The sequence below is a fragment of the Protopterus annectens genome, chromosome 13.part0, assembly GCF_019279795.1.
Source record: "Protopterus annectens isolate FY-2018-M chromosome 13.part0, PAN1.0, whole genome shotgun sequence".
Taxonomy (NCBI): Eukaryota; Metazoa; Chordata; order Ceratodontiformes; family Protopteridae; genus Protopterus; species Protopterus annectens.
In genome coordinates, this window is record NC_056747.1 from 1,101,445,175 (window position 1) to 1,101,471,843 (window position 26,669).

Genomic DNA, 26,669 nt, shown 5'->3' on the forward strand with positions numbered 1-26,669 from the left:
TCTTTTCTGTTTAGTTGCTCCTCCTCTTGTTCTCTGAGATTCCCCCTATTTTGCAATACTTTAACATTTGTCAGTCCCTCTAAATAATTTGTGTTACTTCTTAACCTTATCTCCTTTTCTTTTTTCACCCTATTTTAAAACTCCACTTTAATTTTATCACAATCCCTAGCTATATTTTCAGAATAAATTTCTATTTTCTCTAATAGATCCTGAACAATTCCACTACCCACTACTTAAATTCCTCTTTTTTTAACAGATAGGTGGGAAAGTGCTACTGTCTCATTTTTATATCATTACCATGTGTTTTTATTTTAGTTATTATTGGTGCATGATCTGAAATAGTTATTGGGTATGTATCAAGACCTTCAATTAAATGAACATGTTCCTGTTAAATGTAAATTCTGTCTTGCCTAGCCCAGTTTTTGTATCTTGGGAAATAATATGTATATGCACTCCAGAGTTCTGTTACTGAATTCACATCTTCCATGCCAAATATTTTCATAAATTTCTTCAAAAGTCTACCTTCCTTTGTTACTTTCCCTTCTGCCCCCCCCCCTCCAGATACATCTTCACTGCTGCAAATCAAATTCCAGTCCCCATCTATAAGTAGTATTCCTTGGTGAAAGCCAATTTCTCACAGAATTTCTTTAATCTTCATTAAAGCGATTTTAGGTAGAATGTAAATACATGCCAGTGTAATTCCCCTCCCTTGCTAGTAGCCCTTTAGTACTACAGATCTGCTATTATCATATTTTTTTATCCCCTTCTATTATTACTGGAGCACCTCTTGCAATTAATACAAGTAATCCTCTTTTCCTTTGTCCCACGTATTCCATTAAATAACCATCCTGAAAAACTTTATCAAATTCATATGTTCAGTTTCCAAGTGTGTGTGTGTGTGTGTGTGTATATATATATATATATATATATATATATATATATATATATATATATATATATATATATATATTCTACCCTGTAGCATAGCTATTTGAACTCTACATTTTTAATATAGTTCTCTTTTGTATTTATCTGCAAGACCATTAATGAGAGATTACAGAAAGCATCACTGTATTAAAAAGTATTCCCACTTTTTATGTATAACTGCTGTTTTGCTAAATGTCTAGTTCCAGCTTTTGTGTTACATGCACACACTGTCTGGCAGGTTGAACATTTATACAGCTGTTTCTTGTCATATCCATTTTAGCCTATGTTACATCTTACAAAACTGTTTTGTTGAAAGCTCTCAAATAAAACAAAAAAACACCTCATCCTCCAGTATCCCCTAAAACCTATTAATTTAATACTGACACACAAAATTATGTACATCTTCAAATATTGATGTTTTACCCACCTAATAGGAACAAATGTTCCAAACTGGCAGCCACACTCAGACTTGAGTTAACTTAAAAGAAAGGTTATACATGCTAAAATGCTTGGTGCAGCCTGTGCTTCTATTAAGTCCCATCTGGTTTTGTCTTATCTTTATAGCTCTACCAGCTGGGAAAAAAATGAATGCTCCCAGAGAACATTATCTCCTACCAAATTTCTCTTTTTTCCTCCTTATTTTTCTCTGTCAGATTGTAGCCAATTTCTCTTTTTCAGATTGTCTCCATGGAGACACAAAGACCGGATTCAGAATTTGTTAGATAGCCTTATAATATTCAATATTTGTTTTATTGACTTACTTTCTCTTAAAACTTACTAGATCAAGCAAAGGGCCTTCATCCAGTTATTTCCCCATGCAAGAATGAGAAAAAGCACATTCATTTTTTCATCCATTCATTTCCCCATGCAAGAATGAGAAAAAGCACATTCATTTTTCTTTTGACATGCTGTATTAACCAGACTTTTCTTTCTTTCTTTTTTTTGTTATATTGCAGTCCCTACATTTCTTAAAACTGAACAAGGAAAAAGAGAGATGGAAGTAAAAAAAAAAAAAAAAATGAAAAAAGAAAACAAAACAGGACCACCTGTTTACAATAGCATCCCCATTACACTTAGAAATAACTGAGAAAACTTTACTTTACAGCACGCAAAGAAAATCATACACTATAAAAGTAGTACTATTGAGAAAAAAATTGTTTTGCTTACAATTAACTTTCTTCCTCATCTTCCCCTCCCCTAAGAATTTTCTGAACATTAATGACATGAAGTAGGGCATATGCTTTAGAGTCCCCCACAAGTCCAAAAAAGTCCAATATGTTTAGATTTTCTTATTCTGTCATATTTCACAAATATAATTACTGCTTTGTATTTTCACATTTGTCGATTTTTAAGTTACTGGTGTTGTTCATGTTCATCTCCAACTCCCATATCCTGTCTCTGCTTCATTTCCAATGTACTCTCTAGTCTTCTAACCAACTCTCATACTCCTTTCCCTCTCTCCAGCACTTTCCATTGAAACACTGGAAAAGGTTTCACTCGCATAGTCTCTCTGTGGTCTTTATTACCAAAGGAACAAGAAGCATACTATCCTTCTGTTTTACAGCTCACTTTTGTTGATCAAATTTTGTATTTCCTCTTTAGCAGGTACTTCACAAAAAGTGAGTTTGTCCCTCCAAGGAAGAATATTTTGAAGATAGCTGGATACAACAGTTTGAATCTCATGCCTGCTTCTTGACATTCATAGTGGAATATATTTACTCCTCTTCTGTCTGGTGTACAATGAATAATCATTCTCCACAAACACACTGCTGTCTCTGTCTCCAACTTTTATTAATTTGTCCTGCCACCGTTTTGTCAGAATCAGCTCCTTCTGCTGCTAGGATTTCATCTTTACTATTAAAGTTTTAGGTTGATTTCTCATAGCCAGGTTTGGAGCATACACACGATGTACTCTTTCAACTAAACTCCTGCTGCGGAATACCAATCCAGTTGCTTATTTGTGCTTTCATAAAATTAATACAGACTGTTCCTTCCAGCTTCTCTGGTACAACTGAAAATCTCAGGTTTCCCCACATGCTCTGTCCTCGAATTCTATTTTTTTGAAACATCTCTTCTTGAGCAGTCCCATATTCAACCAGTCTTTCCTTCATTTTGACCTCTGATTTTTGCAGTTTTATAATCCTCATCTAAATATCTCTTCAAACCTTCCATTTTTTCCAGTCTTTTATCATGAGTTGATATACTCCATTAGTTTTCATTTATTTTAACCAAGTCTGTGTGCAGTTGTCTTATTCCTTACTCTAGGTTACTGGACGTCATGTTTAGAGGTTGCACTGCCTTTTTGCTGAATAGCTGTAGAACATTTCCAAGCCACTGTCTTTTCCTCACCTTTTGTAGTTGATTTAATTTCAGGTCCTCTGTATTCTTTCTTACTGGCATCCATACAGTGCACATACTATCCAGTTAATGAAATGTACCCATAAATACAAAAGTCCACTGCTCTTCTCTGCTGAGTTTCTATATTCACACTGGGAGAGCTAGAATTATGCTGTTACTCAATGTGCAGCCATCTTGAGGTCCCCACTTCCTTCTTGATAAATTCCAAAACTGGAATCTGAAAATCCCAGAGTTAGTGTGTTAGTCACAATATTTTAAAAACATTGACTTTTTTCTCATGTATGACTTGGAAGGAGGAACCATGACAATCACTGAAGCCATAAACCCTAGAATCCTGAGATATTCGCTGCAGCCTGAGGTTGACTGGAGAAGATCAGAAAAGGTTCTAAACAAATTCACATTTTCCATGTTAGGAATACTTTTGAAGAGATCAATTTAGAAAACTGTCTTAAAAGCACAATTCTGTGCGGTGGAGTCAAGGAGGATTTCAGAAAAAATTATGTGAAAGCCCAGATTGGTAAGAAGTGGAGAACCTCATGTTAAATATTTCTGACATCTGGCAAAAGAATCTGATAAGACCAGAAAGTTGTCTAAATAAGTAAAATGTGAATTCCTTGCAGTCTGCAATGAGCTACGAGTGGTGTTAGACATTTTGTAAATACCCTAGGAGATGTACCAACTGAGAGAGTAATGTAAAGAAATGCTAATATGACCCAAACACCAAGGCTGAGAAATTTTCTGAAGCCTGTGGCGATTGGACTGTGATAACCATATTTTTGGTCTAATATTACCATAAAACTGACAGAAATGATTGGTAGCAAACCTTTAGAAGTCAACATTCTGAATTCTGGTACTTTTGCAAATTGGTTGAGAAAGGAAAGATCTAGAACTGGTCTTATGGAATGCTCATTCTTTGAAGTTAGAAACATTCAGGAATAGAAGCCTTCCTTCCTTTGGTCTAAAGGCACTGTATGATTCCTATGGTAAGCATGTGTTGAAGAACCTGAGGAAAGAACTGTCAGATTTAGAGGGTAAGCAGGAATTCCCCTGAAAAAAGGACAGTTGTGTAAATTGAGATTAAGAGTAGATGTTCAAATTATCACTGCTGCAGTAGCCACAGCAATATGGACTATATATCCTGCCAAGGATATAACAGCCATCTTCCAAAGCTTCAGGACACCCTCCATGTGCCCAAACTGCCAAGCAGCTCGAGATGAACCAATTAGAAGAGAAGTTTGGGTGTGAAGCTCTTCAGAGTTTTCCTGCCAGCAGAAGGGGGGGGGGGCTAAGACCTAAAAGCGCAATGCTAGGAACAAAAAAAAAGTCCACACCTTGGCATGAAAAACAAAGGGAGGGAGGGAGGGAGCAGCTACTGCAGCAGTGATTATTCGAACATCTACTGTCATGGTAATCTCAACTTACACAACTTCCTATCTCTATCATATTGATCACTGCTGCAGTAGCCTTAGCTAAATGGTAGGTTACAATATCTAACTACATTTGGGAAGTGGAATGGGAAGAGTCCAGGAACCTCAGAGAATGGTCTATGCAAAGCTCAAACTAGACCTAGAGATGGAATCAAGCTTACAGTGCTTTGCAAAAGTATGTACAGAGATCCAAGCATCACTTTCTAGAATCCAACCCTTTCCAAAAAAGCCATAGATAAAGCCAAGACCCTGGTAGAGATGGTCTTGACCCCGCCTGGAATAGTTTTGCTATAGTGATTATAACAAAAGGCAATAGCCTTATACAACCATTTGGAAATAGTCTGTTTAGACAAAGGTTGTCTCTTGTTATCTTACAGCAAATGAGAATTGATCCAAAAATCTGAAAGATTTAGTTCTGTCAAGACCAGAGTTCTTTGTGGACATCCAAGGTATGGAGTACCCAGTCTCCCTCATTTTTAAGTTCAGGAAAAATGAGGAGATGGATACTTTGGCTTAAAGTAAACTCGGATACCACTGTAGGCATAAAAGGATTAGTTCTCAATGAACCTCTGTCCCTATGGAAAAAGAGCTAGGGTGACTCACCATAAGAGCCTGCAATTCAGACACTCTTCTTGCAGAAGTCAGAGTAAGCAATAAAACTATTTTCCATCTTAAGGACCTCATGTCAGAAAGATCAGCTGGTTCAAATGGAGCAGGTCTTAGCTTCTATAACACAAAATTAAGATCCAAAGGAGGCTCCACTGTTTTTCTTGAAGGCCTCTTATGCAAAACATGTTTTAAGAACATTTTTACATGAAACTGCACTGAATGAGGAGGATCCATGGGCAGACATGCTGAAATGGCCAATAAATGAACCTTGGTAGAGGAATAAGAAAAGCCATAGGATATTAACTCATACAAATATTGTGAGACCAGGGAACAACTGGCCATGAATTGATGATGGTTAAGTTGCTGGGACACACAAGAAAAGCTTTTACATTTGCAAATATATGATCTTTCTACTGGCAGGCTTTCTTTCCTCCATTAGTACCTGGCTGTACATCCTTAGTAAACAGATGCCTAAAAGGAATTAACACCCTATCATCCAGGCAGTCAATTGAAGATGATTGATGTCAGGGTGCATCAAACATCCCTGTTCTTGTATGAGCAGATCCAGCCTGTGAAGAAGCTTCTGGTAACTGCACGGTCCATTTCCAAAAGAAGGGAGAACCACAGTTGTCTGGGCCAGGAGGGAGTGATCGCAATGATAGGTCCACAGGTTCATAGTTCTATAATAGGCTAATGACCACCAATGTCTTTATAAACCTAGGCATGCAATCCAACCCCATGATGTCCTTACTTATCATGGGGATTTATTAAGAGGTGGTATGTTATAGTTAGGAAGCTTCTAGTCACCTTCAGTGACCATCTCCCTGCGTTCATTCATCGATCAAGTAGCTCCATCCAACACCAACATCTCTACATTCAAACTCGTAACCTCAGCAACTTCAACCCCTTAATTTTTTTAAACATCTTTAAACAAATTAACTGGCAACCTTTAAATACCCTCCCACTCGACAATGCTGTTGAGCATTTTAACTCTATCTTCCTAGATACTCTTAACTCCCTAGCCCCCCTAAGAAATAAGTGAATCAAAACTAATTCTGCACCATGGCTGACCAAAGAAACTAAACAAATTATGCGTCACAGAGACAAATCCTGGAAGCTCTATCAGAAAAATAAATTGTCCTCTACCTTACTCCTATACACCCAATTCCGCAACCAAGTAAAAAAACTTATTACCAAGGACAAAAAAACTACTATAATAAACTTCAGTCCAATAACAATAAAAACCCAAAACAATTCTGGAAATCAGTCAACTCCCTACTTCATCCTGGATCTCAAAACAACCCTTGCCCTGACCCTAATCTATCCGACAGTGAACTGAGCTCCCACTTTAATACCTTCTTAACTGAATCCATAGCTAAGCTAACCAAAGCATTCCCTAACACCCACCCACCTAACTCCCTTTTCACTTCACCCAACAACCCAAACAACAATCCCCTCTATTTCCATCTCAAACCTGTTTCCAACACTTTTATAAAAAAGCTTCTATCCAAGCTAAAGCCATGCTCTAATGCCCCTGACAACATTCCCTCTTCCTTCCTCAAACATGCAGCTGTAGGTATCGCTCTCCCAATTAGTATTCTGATTAATAGATCCTTAAATGAGTCATATGTACCAAAACTCTGGTGTTCAGCCTACATCCTACCTCTTCACAAAGGAGGCAAAAACACCACTATTTCTAACTTCCGCCCCATCGCCCTACTCTCTCCAATATCTAAAATTCTAGAAAAATGTGTCCACCACCAACTTTTACCTTATCTAATTCAAAATCACCTCCTAACACCCACCCAGCACGGCTTCCGTTCTGGCCACAGTCCCATAACTGCCCTACTATCCTTTCTAGAAACTGTCAGTCAAGCACAAGACTCTGGACTCATTGTATCCACAGTACTGCTAGATCTTTCAAAAGCCTTTGACACCATCTCCCACACTCACCTTCTTCATCATCTGGCTAATCTCAATCCCTCCCCAAATACTCTTTCCTGGTTCTCCAGTTACCTATCTGATAGATCTCAAGCAGTCAAATGGAAGAACTCCTTCTCTTCCTTCTTGCCTACACCTACTGGCGTTCCTCAGGGGTCCATCCTTGGACCCATGCTTTTCAATATCTTTATAAATAACCTTCACACCTTCATCCCTGACACCACAGTCATCCAATATGCTGATGACTCTACCTTGGTCTGCTCTGCCCCAAACTTTCCTGAACTACTGACCAAAACCCAATTAGCCTTTACCACTACAGAGAACTGGATGCACCAAAACCACCTTTCTCTCAACTCCAATAAATCCAAAATACTAATTTTTCTCCCCTCCAAGGTTTCCTCTTTGGACAAAAACACTTTCAATGTCCTAAGCCAAACTAACACTGCCATTGAAGTGGTCCCCTCTGCAAAACTCCTTGGCATTACCATAGATAAACACCTCAAATGTGATCTTCACATACAACAAAACAAAGAAAACCCACCAAAAGCTAGGTATGCTATATATGAACAATCACTTTCTTTCCATCTCCACTAGGCATACCCTGGCAACCACCTACCTCCTACCTTCCCTTCTATATGGAGCCCCTCTTCTAACCAATTTGTCTGTTACCAACACCTCTAAGCTTGCTATAAGAAGATCTCTAAATTTGCCTCCAAATCCAAAACATCAACTCACCACTGCCTCAGCCTTCACTCTCTGAACTGGTTAGAACTCCCTAACCACCTAGACTATCTACAACTAACCACTGTTCACAAACTAATATTCTCCCCTGATAAATGCCCAGCCTTAAAGGACATCCTTCCTCCATACATCCTTAACAAATCACTGAGATCTGAACACCAAAACCTAATCTCCATTCTTAAACCCAAATGACCCACTGGCCAGCTTTTACTCTCCTTTTCTCTAGGTAAAAAATGGAACTCTCTGCCTCTTTTCACTTAGGACTATACCCAACACTGAATCCTTCAAAACTCAACTTTTTCTTCACCTATCTTCCAAATGGAAATGCTTCTGCTTTCACCCCACTTAAATTCTAGGGACTCCCCACTAAGCTTTCCTTACCCCCACTCCACTACATTCTCATACTTATTCTTATTTCTCAAAAGATCCAGAACTAGAAGACTTTAATTGACTCCAAGCATGTAAATATTGTTTCATCAAAAAAAAAAAAACACACTGTTGTTAAACTGTCTCATAATGTATATTACACTCTGCAACTCTCGAATGTATGAATCCTACTCTTGTATTTCACTTTGTAACCTTTATTTTCTATTTTGCAACCTATATTGTATGGTATTTCACTTTGCAACCTTTATTTGCATTTTGTAACCTATATTGTATTATACTGTTCATGGAGCTTTTCTCCCCAGGCCTCCACTGAAAATGGGCACTTCTTGGCCCAGTGGACTTCCCCGGTAATCAAACTGAAAATAAAATAAATAATAAAAAGATATTATGGGGTTACGTTAGTTTGGGCATTACTGTCTGCCTCTGTTTATCAGACATGGGAGCTAGACCTGGGGTGAATTTGATTTCTCATCCATTAGTCAAGGTTATGTTTAAGAAAGTTAGGGATGGATTCTACTTCATATACATGGTGAGGCTGGTCCAGAGCATGGCGATCCTCTGAGACACATCTGTCTCGCCAACATGTCCTTATTTATGTCACAATCAACATTTAAATCCTTGGATCTAGTGGTTCTGATGCTGTACATTTTGTTGATGTGCAAAATGCCTTTCAGACCTGGATCCAAGGATGCCTTGTATGCCAGGCACAGATCACCTCTCAGTAATCTGTAAAGACTGAGTATAATTTATTTATTTGACATTTGTTAACTGCATTAGTCTGACTGGATACAGACCCTTTTTCAGCAGAGACCCAAGGAGAAAAGTTCCAATAAAAAAGTGAACATTGTCAATGCTTACAGGAGAAACAATAGTAAGAATTAACATGAAATAACTAACTGTAAATAATGTGGTCAATTTTTTTTTATGTGAGACGATAAGAAAAACAAAAAGTGCATATTACACATTTGCCAAAGTCAGACAAAACTGCATAATGTGGATGTACAGTTACACTTTATAATCTCGAAAGTATCTCGAGACTATAAAGTGGAATTTTTAAAATAACGAAAGTGCATAATCATGAATTTGAATATCTCAAATTCATGGTTATGGCTTTATGCTTTCTTACATCTGGTGTTTTGTGTGGATGGTGTATGGTGTCATGTTTGAATGTAGGTGCGAGTTAAGTGTTTTGGGTGGGACTTTGAATGTATGTGTGTTAAGTTGTACATGTGGGTTAGGGTAGGTAGGTGAAAGTATGTGTGCGTAAGTGTTGTGTGTGTTGGTGTTTGTATATGTGTGATGTGTGTGTCTGTGTGTGAGGGACTGTGGAATGTCTGGGTGTGAGTTTGCTGTCTTTTCCTGTTTGTGCCATCTCAGAATTAGTATATATACAAGTAGGGGGTGTGGAGGGCATAGCCCCTACATGGGGGGTGCAGGGGGGCTTGCCCCTCTGGTTATATGTATTGTAGGTTTGTTTGTGTTTTGTTTGTTGTGGTGTGGGTTAGATGATGTATGTGTTGTGTGGTGTATGGTGTGTTTATGTGCGTGATTTTGTGTTTCGCGTTTTTGAGGTTTTTGGGATTTGGAACGTTCAACTTTATGGTCCCAAAGTACTGAAATTTGAGATTTCAGTATTTTGAGATTATAAAGTGAATCCGGATGTACATAAATGCAAGAGGAATAAAAGCATACAGTCAGTTATAAGCCAAGATAGGAAGATAGCTGTAGTGAGAGGTTGAGTGTAGAGTAAAAAACAGGAGAAAAACCTAGGTTTTAAGTAGGTGAAAAACAATTTAGTAAGGAAATACATGAAAGACTACAGTAACAGAAGCTGAGGAGACAACAGTCTAATTAGTAGGGTTTATTTATTTTATAGAAGATGCAGTTTGGAGACTGGGGAGAAGCAGGCAGAAATTATAGAAGGCAGGAAGATAAATTATGATCGGTCATTCCAAAGGCATGACCATGACTTACGGTAGGCATCTTTTAGTGCTATTTTAAAGGAGCAGGAGTTAGGGATAGATATGCCATGTAGTGTTAGTTTGTTCTAAACATTTGCAATGGAGTAGTTGTAGAGTAGAGTAGAGATAAGGCTTTAAGGCAATTGGTATAGGACAATGTGTTTATACACTGGATTTTCCTGGTAAGGAACTTTGTTGGTGTCCAGCTGTTGGATATGTTTGGTATGCTACATGCAGAAGGGGGCATTATATTAATAAGGGACACATAAAGTGGCACTACAACTTTCTTGGACCTGGATGCCATGAGCTTACTTCTATATTTGGTGACAAAATAATTTTGTTACTATCTTGGCCACAATTTGGTCAAAGGCCATTATTACTGTTTACATACGTTCCCGGATTGCTATCTACTAGGTCAACTATTATGGGTGCCTTATTGATGGAGTAATTAGCCTGTGTGGCAGTTTTCCTGAAAGGCACTATAATGCATTTCTTAGTATTGAGCTTTAGTCAAGGAGTGTCACCAGTCATTTATCTGTGTAAGACCCTTTTGTAAGATGTTTCTGTCGTGAGGGAATCTAAGATACCTCCCAATGTGCAGTCATCTGCAAACCTGTTCAGCCAAAGGCCCTTGATCTTAGCCTTTACCTCTAAGAAGTAAATGCCAGAATAGAAGCGGTCCAAGCATGGAGCCCTGAGGTACCCCACTGGCGACCAGTCTCTCTGTGGAGGTGGTATCACCAATCCTGACTTCCTGGGTCCCATCTGTGAGCCAGATGGCAATCCAATGAGTTAGGTAGGGGTTTATGCCATGATTGGTGAGTTTGTCAACTATACCTGTGTGTGGTACTGTACTGAATGCCTTAGTCAGGTTCAGGCAGGTGGTATACACAGTCTCCCCTCATCTATTGCATTGGTGACTTTCTCAAAGAAGCCCACCAGGTTTAATAGACATGATCTTCTGAAAGTAAGACAAGCTGGTAACACCGGTTTAGCAAGAATGGAACCTCTGCCACAATGTAGAGTAGTTAAAAACTTCAAATTTTATTCACCAAATAATTCGCCCTCTAATAGCAATAAGAGGCAAACACACCAAGTAAACGTGAAACGCTACATGCGTTTTTCGTTCCCCTTAGTAGTTGAACTTCTTCAGACAAATAACTTTCTACAAATGCATCCTTTAAATACGTGCATGTGCTAGTAGTTGCATTTGTAGAAAGTTATGTAGGCTTAGTGTATTGAAATATATAACTGCAATATGCAGGTTTAGTGCATTAAGGGTTAAAAGGAGTTAATACATTTATTCTTATTCTGTGTGAAAATATGCAGCTGCTAGAAGCTCTGAAAAAAGAACAATGGATATCTGTAAATCCACCATGGTCAGCAGAATGTGTATTGAGGCCAGGACTGTACCTTTAATGTATCATATCAGAACTAGAGAAAGAATTGTGAGAAACTAAGGAAAGCTGAAACAAGCCCAAGGCCAGGTTGTTTTTCTCAAATATGTTTTTGCAAGACAGCAATTATCTGAACATGTCAGCAGCAAATCTAATAGCAGCATCTTTCTGTGAACTTGCAGAAAACTGTATAAAAACTGTAGGCTGAACTATGGAAAATCAGACAAACCTTGTACCTACATGCTTTGTCTCCTTGCTGCAAGTAATAAAGGGTGCCTTTCTTGAACCTAACGTGCACTGATCTTTGTGTTTTCTTTTACAGATTGGTCCTTCGGACCGGAAAACCTCTCTTCACCTCAGATCAGACAGCCAGGTGGCTGAAACCATACGGGGCAGAAACCAAATCAGCTCTTCTTATATGTAAAGTCCTCCGACTGAATTGTCGTCAAAAGAGGCCAGCCACTTTCTGATCTGTGACTGAAGGATGGGTTTTCTGCGAATCGGTGATCAATCATGTGGGCTCAGGTAAGGTGAATCTACTTTTTTTCTGTTTCAGGATCAGGGACTAGATGTGTATTGTTTTTTGTCAGATTGTATTTTTCTTACAGTCACGGATAGAAAAGGTACTGTCTTATCATAGATCAGGAAAAACAGAATAAGTAGACTTTAGGCAGTCATTCTGAAGAGACTATAACAAAATCCGTGGTACACGTTAAAACTAGAGAATCAAGGCGAAGTTACGTAACAATCAAAGGTAAAGGAAAATGGGTGATAACTGTACAAAAACACCCCGAGACCCACCGTTAATGGAAGATGCAAAATATATGCAGTCAGCGCGCAGACGTTAGATACTTTTTAAAATGGGTTATTAAATACGAATTTGACAGAAAATTAGAAAAATCTTCCCTCATCAAACTTATTAAACAACTTAAAACTGATTCTAAAGGTCAGGTAAAAAAGCAACGACAGTTAGGAAATCCCCAGGCACACAGGTGGCTGGAGGAAGTAAACCGTAGGGACCAAAAGAACAAGGATTCAAAGACAATGTTTTTAGATAGGGAGGATAACAACCTAGTAATAGCATCAGCACCTCCGCCTCCCCCTCCCTTCCCAGAATATGCAGCAAGTAGACAGGTTGATCCACCCCCACTATATCCTGTGGTCATTGAGGATAGGGACGCTATAAAACTGAAATTAGCTAAAATAAGGGATCCCATTGAAACTAGGTCCCGAACAAAAGCAGGTAATCAAGAGTCATGGCAGAAATCTATAGACACACAACCTGCGGGAGAAGAAGAGGAGGAAATATGTCCACTCATAGAAGTACCGAACCCTCAGGCAGGGCAGGATAATCAGGATCCAACCATCTTAGTATATAGACCCTGAACTCCGGAAGATATCCGGAAAGCTACAGAAGGGATTCCCCATCCGAAAATTAATTTTAGAAATTTTCAGACGATTTACAAGGTATGAGGCTAAGTTATCATTTAAACGGGGAAGAAATAGAAAGGGTAGGTCGACAAATTGTAGGGCCAGATTGGTACATGATTTGTGGCAATTGGAATCCTCGTGATGCTGAACAAAAACCCCTTCCTCATAACAGTGCAGATTTAGACGCTAGAGCAAAAGGACTTACAGACCGCATCTCTGAAAAATGGAAACCTAGGGCAGACTGGACGTGCATTAATCAATGCAACCAACAGGAGGGCGAGACAGTTGACTGATATTTCGCTAGGCTGCTAGAATGTTTTAACAACCACTGTGGGATGCAGGTCCCCGAAGACCAAAAACAAGATTTCCCATATGAGCAGCAGTTGAAAAAATGCATTTTTAAAAGGTAGTAGTGCACCTATAAGCAGTTTTATTACAAAACATATGGTTGATCATCGAACTAGCAGGCTACAATCACTACTCGAATATGCTAGGCATGCTGAAAGGCATTTCAATAGCAAAAAGAAAAAGAAGGCTCAAGTATTTTCTGTAGAGGATGGAGCAGAAGTTTATGTAGTACACCCCAGGAAGAAGGGCAGGAAAAATGCACAGGGAGGTAGGCAGTCTGATCAATGATCAGAAGACTTTGAAGGATGTAAAAAAAGGGGTGAATGTTTCAAATGTGGTAAAAAGGGACATTTGGCAAGGGATTGCAGGTAAAATAAGAAAGCAACAATGGAAGACAAGGAAGGTGAAGACTGACTATATGATAGTCAGGAATCATTAGAAGGGGCTAGTGCAGAAAGGACAAATGAGAATATGAAAAGGGAAATAGAGGAAGTACAGGGAATTGATGACGGTGAAGATGAAGTACTAGACTTGGCTTTATTGAGCTTGGAGCTCGACTTAGCAGATACTAAACCAGAAGTTATACTTTCAGTGGAAGGCAGGGAAGTCAATTTTTTGTGCGACTCAGGGGCATCACGAGCCCTGATGCACCCCTCCAAATTGCCAGAAAACTCAGAATCATCCGACTACATATTAGTCAAGGCAGCTATATCGGGAGCCCCTCTCCTGCAATATTACAATAACTGATCCTGTTTCAGGATTGATACAGAAAAGTAAGATTGTAGTATCTGCAAAGTGCCCAGTGAATCTCTTGGGCAGGGATCTCATGCAGTTATTTGGCATAGCAGTAGTCCCAACCATGCAGGGAATGGAAGCACAGCGACAAACTGATACCTTTACGGTGCAATCGGGGGGTGAAATATTTTATTGGTATAGTTAGGACTTGGTCACAACTGGTCCAGGGACTGTGACCAAGGAGCTGATGAACATAGTCATCAGTAAGTTTCCCTCCCTCGACATTGATAAACAACACTTGTTACATTGTACCCTATATTTTTGTAATACACCAGGACCCGATAAGGAATATGAAGAAAGATTATTTAAGAATCATACAAATAGATTGGTACTGCGTAACCTGTACTGGGACACAGAAGGGAATAGTGTAGTCAGCTGTTCGCTGCCCCAGGAATTTGTAACACTTTATAAATCTAATCGATTACCACGTTAGCTTGACCAAGAATAAAAATATACAGTGGGCAGACCTAGGGGAGAAAGCCATAAGATGGGAGAAACAAACAGAACTGGAACTGTCAGGACAGCCAATACAAGTACAGAAACTGAATTGGGTGACACAGACCAACCCAAATGTGCACCTGCATTCTCTCGAAGACAGCTGATGGACGCTCCTACTGAAGGAGGAAGAAAACGCCTTGCGAGATATACCAGAGACTCTCTGGTCAACAGGGAAATCAGATGTAGGACTTACCCGTACAGCAGGGCCAGTTAATATCACACCGAAATCAGCATTTAGACCACAGAAAAGACAATACCCCTTAAAAAAAGATGCAGAGGCAGGGATAAAACCTATTATAGCAGCATTACTTAAGGGAAGGGTGCTAGTGGAATCTCCCGATTCTCTGTGTAATACACCTCTATTTCCAGTTAAAAAAGCCAATGGAGAATGGCGTATGGTCCAGGATTTGCAAGCTGTGAATGACGCAGTAGTACCAAGGGCACCTATAGTGCCAGATCCACAAACTCTGTTAAATAACTTAAAACCTCAACAAAAATATTTTTCTGTGGTGGATATTAGTAACGCAGTCTTTTCAATACCGATACACCCAGATAGCCAGTATTGGTTTGCATTTACATTTCAGGGAAAAAGATACACATATACGTGACTACCACAGGGATATTGTGAGAGCCCTATGATATTGTCACAAGAAATGTCAAGTAACTTGGCATGGTTTAATCCACCAAAGGGTAGTCAGGTCTTACTTTATGTTGATGACATTTTGTTGGTGGCCCCCACCCTGCAGGATTGTAGGGAAGATACCGTAGCACTTCTATGATTTTTAGCCTCTGAGGGACATAAAGTAAACAAAGATAAGCTGCAGCTCTGGAGAAAACAGGTTACGTACCTAGGATATGCGATATCCAAGGAAGGTAGAACTCTAGATGAAGACAGAAAAGTGGCAATCTTGCAGGCACCAAAACCCACCACCAAGAAGGAAATGATGTCCTTCTTGGGAACGACTAATTTCTGTCGAAGCTGGATTCCAAACTATGCCTTGGAAATTGCACCCCTAACTGATCTTATATATAAGAAGCCTATGGCAGCGCAGGAGTTGTTACAATGAACATCAGAGGCAGAATCTGCCTTTTGTAAACTGAAAAAATTAATAGCATCCTCTCTAGTTCTGGGATTACCAAATTATCATAAACGATTTTTCCAGACTGTAGATTGCAAGCAGGGTTATATGACATCAGTACTAACACAACAACATGGGGATAAGCAACGCCCCATTGCTTACTATTCATCACAATTAGACCCAGTGGCACGGTCCTTACCCCACTGTGTGCAGGCAGTAGTTGCAGCAGCGATGGCAGTGCAAGCTTCGGCCTCAGTAGTCTTGTTCCACCCCCTCACTCTGAGGGTACCACACGCAGTCGCAATTATTTTGCTACAAGAAAAGGTGGCATATCTTTCCCCTGCTAGGCATCTCTCCTGCATGACTATATTGTTGAGCCAACCTCATATGACAATTGAACGATGCATGACTTTGAACCCTTCTACTCTGCTCCTGACCCCTGCAGATGGCACACTGCATCGCTGCCTGCAGGTAATCGAGCAAAAGACATTACCTAGAAAATATCTCACAGATGTCCCCTTGGAGGATGCTGAGGTGACATACTACGTGGATGGCTCGTGCAAAAGGGGTCCTGCAGGACATAACCTAGTAGGATATGCAGTAGTCTCTGATACTGAGGTTGTAGAAGCAAAATCCTTACCACACAATTTATCTGCACAGGCAGCAGAATTGATTGCCCTGACACAGGCATGTACCTTAGCAAGGGGTAAATGTGTAAACATTTTTACTGATAGCCAGTACGCTTTTTCCACTGTACATATATTAGCACAGCAGTGGAAAAACCGGGGAATGATAACATCTATTGGCAAACCTATAAATCATGCGCAGTTTATTTTAGATCTTTTAGAATCTATTCAGTTACCTCAGAAGGTGGCCATTTGCAAATGTGCAGCTCACACCAAGCAACAAGATAGGATTTCAAAAGGTAATGCAAGAGCTGATACAGCTGCAAAACAAGTAGCTACAGAAGTATTTCTTTTAAACGAGGAATTACAACCCTCTGAAATTCTGAATCGGGATATGTTAAAAACAATGCAGACACTCACTACGCAAGCTGAAAAACAGCAATGGATAAAACAAGGAGCAATCCTCGAAAAGGGGTTGTACATCTCTAAGGAAGGGAAACCAATACTACCCTCTAATTTGTTCTGCTATGCAGCATTGCTGAGTCATGGGCAGTTCCATGTCTCAACAGGGGGGATGATACAGTTGGTAAACCAGGTGTTCACAACGTACGGATTTACAAACTATTCTAAAAAATTTTGTTTAATATGTCAGATTTGTAATAAACACCATGCACAGGGGGCAATAAAGCCCAAGCAAGGGAGTTTTCCCACACCACCATATCCGTTTCACACTATCTGTATGGATTTCATAGAACTGAACAAATGTGACAATAAGTATTGCCTTGTCATTATAGATATGTTTTCCAGATGGGTGGAAGCCTTTCCAACCAAAAACCCAGATGCAGCTACAATGGCAAAAGTACTTGTTAAGAAAATTATTCCTAGGTTCGGCATTCCAGAGAGAATCTATAGTGACAATGGTACGCACTTTGTAAATCAAACCATACAACAGCTAAGTAAGTTTTTTGGTATTTCTTTAAAAAATCATTGTGCATATCATCCGCAGTCCACAGGGCTGGTTGAAAGACATAATGGTATACTGAAAAGCAAACTGAGGAAATTGATAGCTTTGACAGGGAAAACCTGGCTGTACTGTTTACCCCTGGCACTGTTGAACATGAGAACCGTCCCTACAGCAAAAGGACTGACTCCTTTTGAGAAGCTGTATGGGAGGGCTTATTATACACCCCAGTGGAAACCTCTCATGTCATCAGACCAGGAAGCTGATTTTACGTTAGCTGAATATATGAAAAAGTTGTTGAGTTCTAAACATCTGTTGCAGTTTAATTCTGTTTCAGGTCAAAAACAAACTGAAACATCGGAAGTGGCAGTGATGCCAGGAGACTGGGTGTGGATTAAAATTGTGAAGCGAAAGAACTGGGCATCGCCAAAGTGGGAAGGTCCCTACCAGGTACTTCTTTCAATACCTACTGCAGTCAAAATAGCAGAGCGAGCTTCGTGGATACATCTGACGCACTGCAAGTTGGTGAAAAACTTCGAGCTGGACAAAGATCTTACCTCTCCATCAGGACCCTAAGCACAAAAGTCTGGCTACAAAGGGGGGTCAGATCAATAGGAACTGATCCGTCTCAAACCCAGTGAAGCAATCACCGGTGCTAAGGTCCTATAGGGCAGAGAGTAAAATCATGTCTCCTAGGCGAAGATGATGGAAGCAAGAAAGATCCAAATGCATCTGTTTGGAGGAACCGGAGAAAACAGGAATGCAGAGCAATCATTCCCGCAGAAATATTGCATGACCATCCTGTTAACTGTACTGGTAGCAATAATCTTTTTATTGTGGCCATTTCTCTTCTCTGCCACACAAGTAGAATGAAGTAAACGTGCAAAGTGGCACCCAAATTTCAATACTTATCACATTAATAAGCACGCTTATGCAGACACCCTCAATATCTCCAATTGCTGGGTCTGTGCAGCTATTCCTACTGCACATGGAGGAATACCCTTAATACAAATTCCTTTAAATATGAACCAAACCTGGCAATCACTGCTGTAAGATGCAGTGAATGTGACATCAATTAAAAGAGTGACCCTATTCTTACCCAAGGCAGGCAAAAAGAGGAACAGTGTGCTTTCAAAACTACGGAAAAACAGAGGTTGGAAATGCCACCTGTAACATGACAGTGATACATTACTGTACTGGAAAGTCCTGCACCACGACAAACAAGGGCCAACAATTGCAAGTTGGCAATAGCAATGACTCCACTGAAAGAAAGAAAACGGTTGATGAAAATCAAATTGTGTATAGTAAAATGGTCTGGGCTATGGCCCAACAAAAGCCCGGCAACTATAAATTCAGCAACATCTCAGTCGCAGTTCCTGACTGCTACTTCATGTGTGGTGATAGAGCATATAAATGGCTACCAGGCAATTGGTCTGGAAGCTGTTTTCTGGCATATCTGATTCCAGCAATACGACATGTATGGACACTACCCCAGGGGAAAATTCGAAATGTTCGAGAAATCAAGAAACCCGCTAATCCGGTGGGACAAATTGATGCATCCTGGATATATCACCATGATTTAGCCCATGTGAATGACAAAGGACTGTCGCACATGGATCTGGGTGATGACATCATATCTTGGGCAGGCATAATACCAGCATAAGGAGCAGTGAAATCGATCTGGGAGCTGAGAAAACTATCCAAACTTCTTGAAACAATGAGTAATGCGACTTTTTCCACCCTAGAATTGGTGACTGATGAACTCACAGCCATGAGGACAGTGGTGCTTCAAAATTGCATGGCTCTCGACTTCACCCTAGTGGCGAAAGAAGGTTTGTGCGCTTTAATCCAGGAGGAGTGCTGTTTGTTTATTCCTAACAACAAACATGAAATAGACAGCCATCTCAAAATAATTCAGCAAGTGTCGGCTATGACCAAACCAGGACCAAATCCATTGACAGACTTTTTCCAAAAATGATTTGTGGGTTGGGGTAGCATCTTGATGAACATTCTGATTGCCATCTGTGTAGGGGCAGCCTTACTGATGATGTGTGGATGCTGCTGCATCCCCTGTATAAAAGGACTAGTTGAAAATTTCATAGACGCTTCAATTTTAAAGACTTTATATCAGAATGTTGAGTTAGAGGAAATGATTAAAAGCTGAAGAAATACTTTCACAAGCTTGAACTGAATGACTCTCTAACTGAAAATCCTAAGTGGGAAATGGTTAAGGGAAGAAAAACTGTTTATTCTACTTTCAAAACAAGCATAAAGTATTAAAAGGGGGGAAATGTGTATGACTGCAATGCAATATGTAGGCTTAGTGTATTGAAATATATAACTGCAATATGCAGGTTTAGTGCATTAAGGGTTAAAAGGAGTTGATACATTTATTCTGCTTATTCTGTGTGAAAATATGCAGCTGCTAGAAGCTCTAAAAAAAGAACAATGGATGTCTGTAAATCCACCATGGTCAGCAGAATGTGTATTGAGGCCAGGACTGTACCTAGAATGTATCATATCAAAACTAGAGAAAGAATTGTAAGAAACTAAGGACAGCTGAAACAAGCCCAAGGCAAGATTGTTTTTCTCAAATATGTTTTTGCAAGACAGCAATTATCTGACCATGTCAGCAGCAAATCTAATAATAGCATCTTTCTGTGAACTTGCAGAAAACTGTATAAAAACTGTAGGCTGAACTATGGAAAATCAGACAAACCTTGTACCTACATGCTTTGTCTCCTTGCTGCAAGTAATAAAGGGTGCCTTGCTTGAACCTAACGTGCATTGATCTTTATGTTTTCTTTTACATCTTCCCTTGACAAAGCCAAACTGGGTTTGGTCCAGTGTCTGAAGGTTGCCTATTTCTTTCTTGATCATTTCCATGATCATTTGCTCCATGACTTTGCATATTAGACTGGCCAGACTAATAGGTCAGTAGTTTCCAGGGTTGGTTTATGGTCCACCATAATGAAGTGGGATAACTGCTGCAGTCCTCCATTCTCATAGTACACAGCCTGTTTTGAAGCTGCAGTTGAAAAGTGACTCACATGGTCCTGACAGGTCAGGTTTCTAGCTATTTAGGAGGCATCCTAGAATACTGTTGGGGCCCACTGAGGAAGTGATTTTGGCCTTTGCGAACTCTACCAGGATCTGCTCCCTGTTAATAGTTGTGGGGTCATACTAATAAGCATTTCATGGAGGAAGGCAGGGGGTAAAGTTTGAGCTGAATTTGTTAGCCTGCAAATTCGCTATGCCGTTCTGCTCAAGTGAAGATTCCAACATTGATTACCAGTTTGGCACAATGATTTGTGCTGCCGTTGAGGTTTCAGACATAGCTGTGGAAGGCCTTGTGGTTATCTTTAGCCTGTGAGGCTATCTTGACCTTGTAATTGACCTTGTTGGATATAATTAGTCCTCTTAGTTTCCTGATTAGTTTGAGCTCCTATCATTATGGCAGTTACTCTTACTGATTTTAGCCATAACTTTTTTCCTTTTGTTATATACCCTATTAAGGTTAGGATACCATCAGTGTGTTTTGATTTTAGAGTTTGCTTTGGGCTTACTTCTGGTAGGTATACCAGCCCCCTTACAGCCAGTTACACGGTACAGGGTCTCTGAACAATTCCACATAAGTTGTTGTGAAATCTGTGTTGGGAGGGGCATTGAATTTTGGTAAACTATTGCTTAATATAGTGCAGTTTGCTTTGGAATAGTTCCCAACTATTACAAGGTTTGCTGGGGTTACAGAGTTATTTTTTTATTTAAAAGGAGACAGCTTTGTGGTCAACATCACCAGTGAGGATGAGACTCTGGGGGGAGTGCAGCAGTCCCCCACATTGGTGAGTACATGGTCCAGTATGTTTGAACCTCAAGGGTATTTGTGTTAATAAATTCCAGGAATTGTGCCTGCAAGTACAAGACAATGTATGTTCTCCAGTCACTAGAAAAAGAAGTTAAGTTCTTACCATAATGTTCCAGCTGTGTAAATTGATCTTCATCTATTATTTACTCTTGGGTAGTTGGTTCCTCTCCTTGGACAGGTTCAGTCGTTATACAGCTCGCACCAGCCATAAACCTCTCAAGCAAAGACTCTACCCACAATGTCCCCCTCTCTTACCTCAGATCAAGTTTGCAGCCATATAGAAAGCCAGAAGAATCATATCCAAACATGAAGAAATCCTGTCTAAGGTGAGACGTAACAAGGAGCCCAGAACAAGTGTTCAATCCTCCAGGAATTTACAGGAGGGTGAAGGAGGGTGGGACGCCAAGAACAGATGAAGAACAACACAGATGGAACATTGTGGTAAGAACATAACTTCTTTATCTGATGTTGTCACTCTTCATCTATTCTTGAATCTTGGGACAGTCCCCAGCTACTTTAGATCCTGGGTGGCCCTATGGAAGGATATTCCTGACAACTATAGAACCAAAGGAAGCTCTTCCCCTGGAGACCAGATCCAATTTGTAAGTAGTAATAAAGGTATGTGGAGTAGCCCACATTGCTGGTGCGCACATCTCATTCATGGAAACCTTAGACTGGAAAACCACTGAAGTGGCCAATGGATTTTGTGAAATGCACTCTGACAGGCACAGGTAATTTGACGCTCCTTTTATTATATATGTAAGTAATACAGACTCTTAGCCATTTTTGACAAGGTATCTTTGGAGACTGATTTCCCTAAAGTTGGGCCGGAAAAGGATACAAACTGGCCTGATTTTCTAGATTCCTTAGTCCTACTGAGATAGGAACATAATTGTCTGTGAACATCCAGCAAATGTAAACAATATTCACCTTGGTTGGAAAAGTTAGGAAAGAAATCAGGCAAGTTAACGGCTTGATTAATGTTGAATTCTGACACCACCTTTGGAAGAAAGGATGGCTTGGTTCTGAGTGAAACATTATCCTTATGGAAAACTAAATAAGGAGGATTTGAGCATAAAGCCTGAATCTCAGAGACTCATCTTGCAGAGGTAATAGCTATGAGAAAAAGTGTTTTCTATGAAAGAAACTTTAATTTGCATGTCGCTACTGGCTCAAAAGGGAGGAAGCACCAGTGACTGAAGAACAATGGTCAGATCCCATTGGGGTAGAGTGTCTTTAAATGGAGGTTTTAAAAGTAGATCTCCTTTAAGGAACACTTTACAGAGTCTATGTGAAATCAGAGGGAGGTCATCAAAACCATTTTGGAAGTTAGAGATGGCAACTAATTGTACTTTAATTGTGGAGGCTGAAGCTCCTTGATCTAAAAGAATGGCTAGAAATTCTAGAATTCTTTCTGTATGTGTGGAGAAAGGGTTGAGATTATCATCGTATTCAAGGTTGAAAATCTCTTCCATTTATTTAAGTAGAGTTTCCTGATGGATAGTCTATGGGAAGCCAGCAGAATTGTATGCACTGGGGAAGGTAAATCATTATGCCTGGTGACTAATGGAAGCGGAGATAAAAAGCTGTCAGCTTGAGATTTTGAAGGTTGGGATGCACCAGTCCCCTGAGGGTGAGACAACAGGAATGGAACTGGGTCCAGAATCCATGGACAGTGAACTAGATGAGGTCACAGGAAGGGGACTCAAATATGTCAAGGCCAATAAGGTGCAATGAGGATCAATTTGCTTCTCAACCTGGTTGCTTTCTTGTGAAAGACTGGAATTAGAGGGAAGTGGTGAAAAGCATAGAGACCACCTGGGGGGCCAAATGAGAACAGAGTCTTTCTGGGACTAGTGGGATTAGGGCAATGCAGCTTCTGCACTTGCTTTTGGGTGATGCAAATAGGTCACAGCAAGGCTGGGGCCAGCAACGAAAAATCTTCCTTGCTATTCTGTAATTGAAAGACCATTTGTGAGGCAATACTATACACCTACTCAATTTGTCTGCAATCACAATTGAGCTCCCAAGGATGTGCGTTGCTATCAGAAAGCAGTTGAAGGAAATTGCCCATTGCCAGACTCTGAGAGCTTCTTAACACAGGGAGAAGACTTGGTTCTGCCCCATTTACTAATGTACCAAACCAAAGACATGTCTGATTAAATTGCAATGGTTCCTAGAGGGAAGACAGATTGAAAAGCTTGCAATGCTAATAGCACTGCCCTCAACTCCAGAATGATGATATGCAGGTTGGCCTCTATCGGGGACCAAGTGCCTTGGACTGTTCTTCCCAGATACTGTCCCTCCCACCCCATCTGGGAGGCATCCGTGGTCAATATGGCCTAGAGTTGAAGAATGTCGAAGGGGCGGCCTAAAAGGATTTCTTCAGATTCCATCCACCAGGACAGTTTTTTTTTTTTTTTTGCAGCGACTGGTGAGAAGAATGTGATAAGTCATTGTAAGGGTTAAAATAGACCACTGTGACACTAGAAGCCACAGTAGTAGCCGCATGTGGAATCTTGCTAGCAGGACCAGAGTGATGGTCGCTGCCATGGAACCCAATGCTGAAGGACTATTAGCTCCAGGATTTTGTTTTTAGTTATTTATTTATTTCAGTTTGTTAACTGGGAAAGTCCATTGGACCAAGGTAGCCCGTTTTCAATGGAGGCCCGAGGAGAAAAGCTCCAGACAAAAAGACAATATACAATTTATTAGTACAGCATATAAGAACAGTAGTTTAACATTCAATATACACCAAGACAAGATTTTACATATCTTGAAATGTATGAGCAGAGTCAATCACTTATAAGATATTTACAAAAACAATAAATTCATGTTCATATAAATACAATACATGTATTTAGGCAAAGGAATTTTAGAGAGATGAATTGTAGCTGTGGCAGAGATTTGAGTATAATAGAATAGGGATAGGTGTCAGGAATCAATTAGGATGGGTACAGGAGCACTCCCAGAGGGAGGCTAGGTGAGAGTGGAGTAGGGATTAAAAGGAGGGTAGGTTCGGAGTGGTTCTAACGTGAGGGGGAAGAGAGTTCCATAATCTGGCAAGGGAGAATGATAGTAGAAGTTGTCCTGGTGCATGTAATGGCTTGTAAAGTTCTAAGAGGTTCTGATTTGTGGATCTAAGTGTTCTATGTGGCTGGTGAAGTTTTAGGAAAGAGGACAGTGATGGGCAGTTAAGGAGGTTTAAAAATTAGCTTGTGTGCTGTAGTCAGCTGAATGAAATTTAGGTAGCCAGGGGGTTCCAACCAATTTAGAGCATGAAGGGGAGTTGCAATGGTGAGTAGAGGATTTGGATCCTGTGGCAAACTGAAATTTTGTTATAGCATGAGGAAAGTTTAGATTTTATGGATGACCAGAGGTTAGAGAGTAGTGGAGCTCCATACAAAAGAGAGAGTAGGAGGTAGATAGGAGTTGTCTAGAAGACAGGGAAATGTAGCATCTGTGTTGATAGAGCATTCCAAGTTTTTGATGAGTCTTTTTAATATTGGTTTGTAGGTGGATGTCGAATTTTAGCTGGTCATCGATAAGTACGCCCAGAAATTTTGTATGGGGAACTATTTCAATAGATGTTTTGTTTAGGCTAAGTAAAGAGAAGGATGCTTTGTCAACTGCAGAATGTCTAGAAGGGGTAAAGATCATTATTTTGGATTTGGAGGCATTTAGGGCTAAATGAGTGTCAAGCATCCTGGATTCAGTGGAGGAGAAGACCTCTTGAGTAAGGTTCATTAGTATGGGAAGAGTTTTGGCTGAGCAGATAGTGGAATCAAATACTTAATAAAATGTATGATATGTACATATCTAAATTCATGCCATTAGGAAAAAGGGTTTGAAGTTCAAAATGAACCTAGATTCCATTTCCAATTTGTATCATAGAAATGCATTTGACAGACCAAGAATGATTTATAACAGATAGTGGAATCATTTGCGTATTGCACCAGTTTAGCATTGGGGACCTTTTGGTGGAAATCATTGATGTAAATGTTAATTAGTAAAGGACCCAAAATAGAGTTTTTGCAGAGAATAGCATGTACTTGGGATTTTATCTTCTGTAATCTGAGTGGAGGAAAGGAGGCTGCACAAGAGATGGTGTTCAGGCGAGCTCCTATGAATTCTAGATCTTGAGTGAGGCTTAGATGAGACTTTGACTGTGATGCCCAGGTGCACGAAGTGTAGAATGAATTCTGTGGCATGAAGCAGTAGATGCCTGGTGGGAGCAGCGATGAGCCAGTCATCTAGATAAGGAAGCATTCAGAATCCATACAGTCTCAAGTGAGCTGCCATCACTGTCATACATTTGGTAAACACCCTGGGGGCTGTGGTGAGGCCAAAGGGCAGGACTCTGAATTGAAAGGACTCCTAGCCGAAAGCGTAGAAACCTCCTGGAGCATTTGTCCAACTTTATGTGGTGATATGCATCTTGAAGGTCTATAGAGCACATCCAATCATTTTCCTTTAGAAAGGGAAATACAGACTGAACCGTGACCATCAGGAATTTGGGATTGTTAACCAGATTTGTTTAGAAGGCCGAGATCCAGAATTGGTTTCCAGTCCCCTGTCTTTTTTGGTACCAAAATGAACCTTCCAGATCCTATATGGTCTGGTGGGACTTCTTGGATGACTCTCTTCTTTAGCAGCTTTTGGATTTCTAAGGCTGCTTGGTCCCTCTGATTGGGTGGAACATCAGGGAGTCTTGTTAGAGATCTTGGGTAAAGCATGAAGGGTATAAAGTAACCTCTGGTAATAATTCTCTGCACCTAGGGATATGTGGTTATTGTTGTCAAGCTCTTGAACGCAGAGAAAATCTTCCCTTGACTGCTTCTAGAGGTAAGCAATCAGGGCCCCTTTTCAGGAGCACTGGTAGGGCTGGGCAAGAGAAGAATCTCTGGAACTCTGATTCTATGATCTACCTCTGCCTTGAGGTCAGCATCTTCCATTACAGCTCTCCCCTCTGCTCCGAGTGGAGCCTCCATATGCATCCTGGAAAGGTCCATGGGACTTCCTGAGCCACATCTTACACTCTTTTGATTCCTAGAACAGGACCACTGGGGAGTAGAAAAATGTATGCCCACTGCAGACAGGGTCTTCCCACCTTTCTCACACTTGGCTAAAGTTTCTTTGACTTCGGGGCCGAACAAAGATTATCTGTCAAAGGGAGCACTGATAAGGGCACAATTGTTTTAAATAAAGGAATGTACATTGAGGAAATGAATTTTGTGTTAGCAGAAGCAGATACTTATGTTCTAATATCGTTTGAACAATTGGATAGGGTTATCAAGACTGTTCAGTCAGACTTGTAT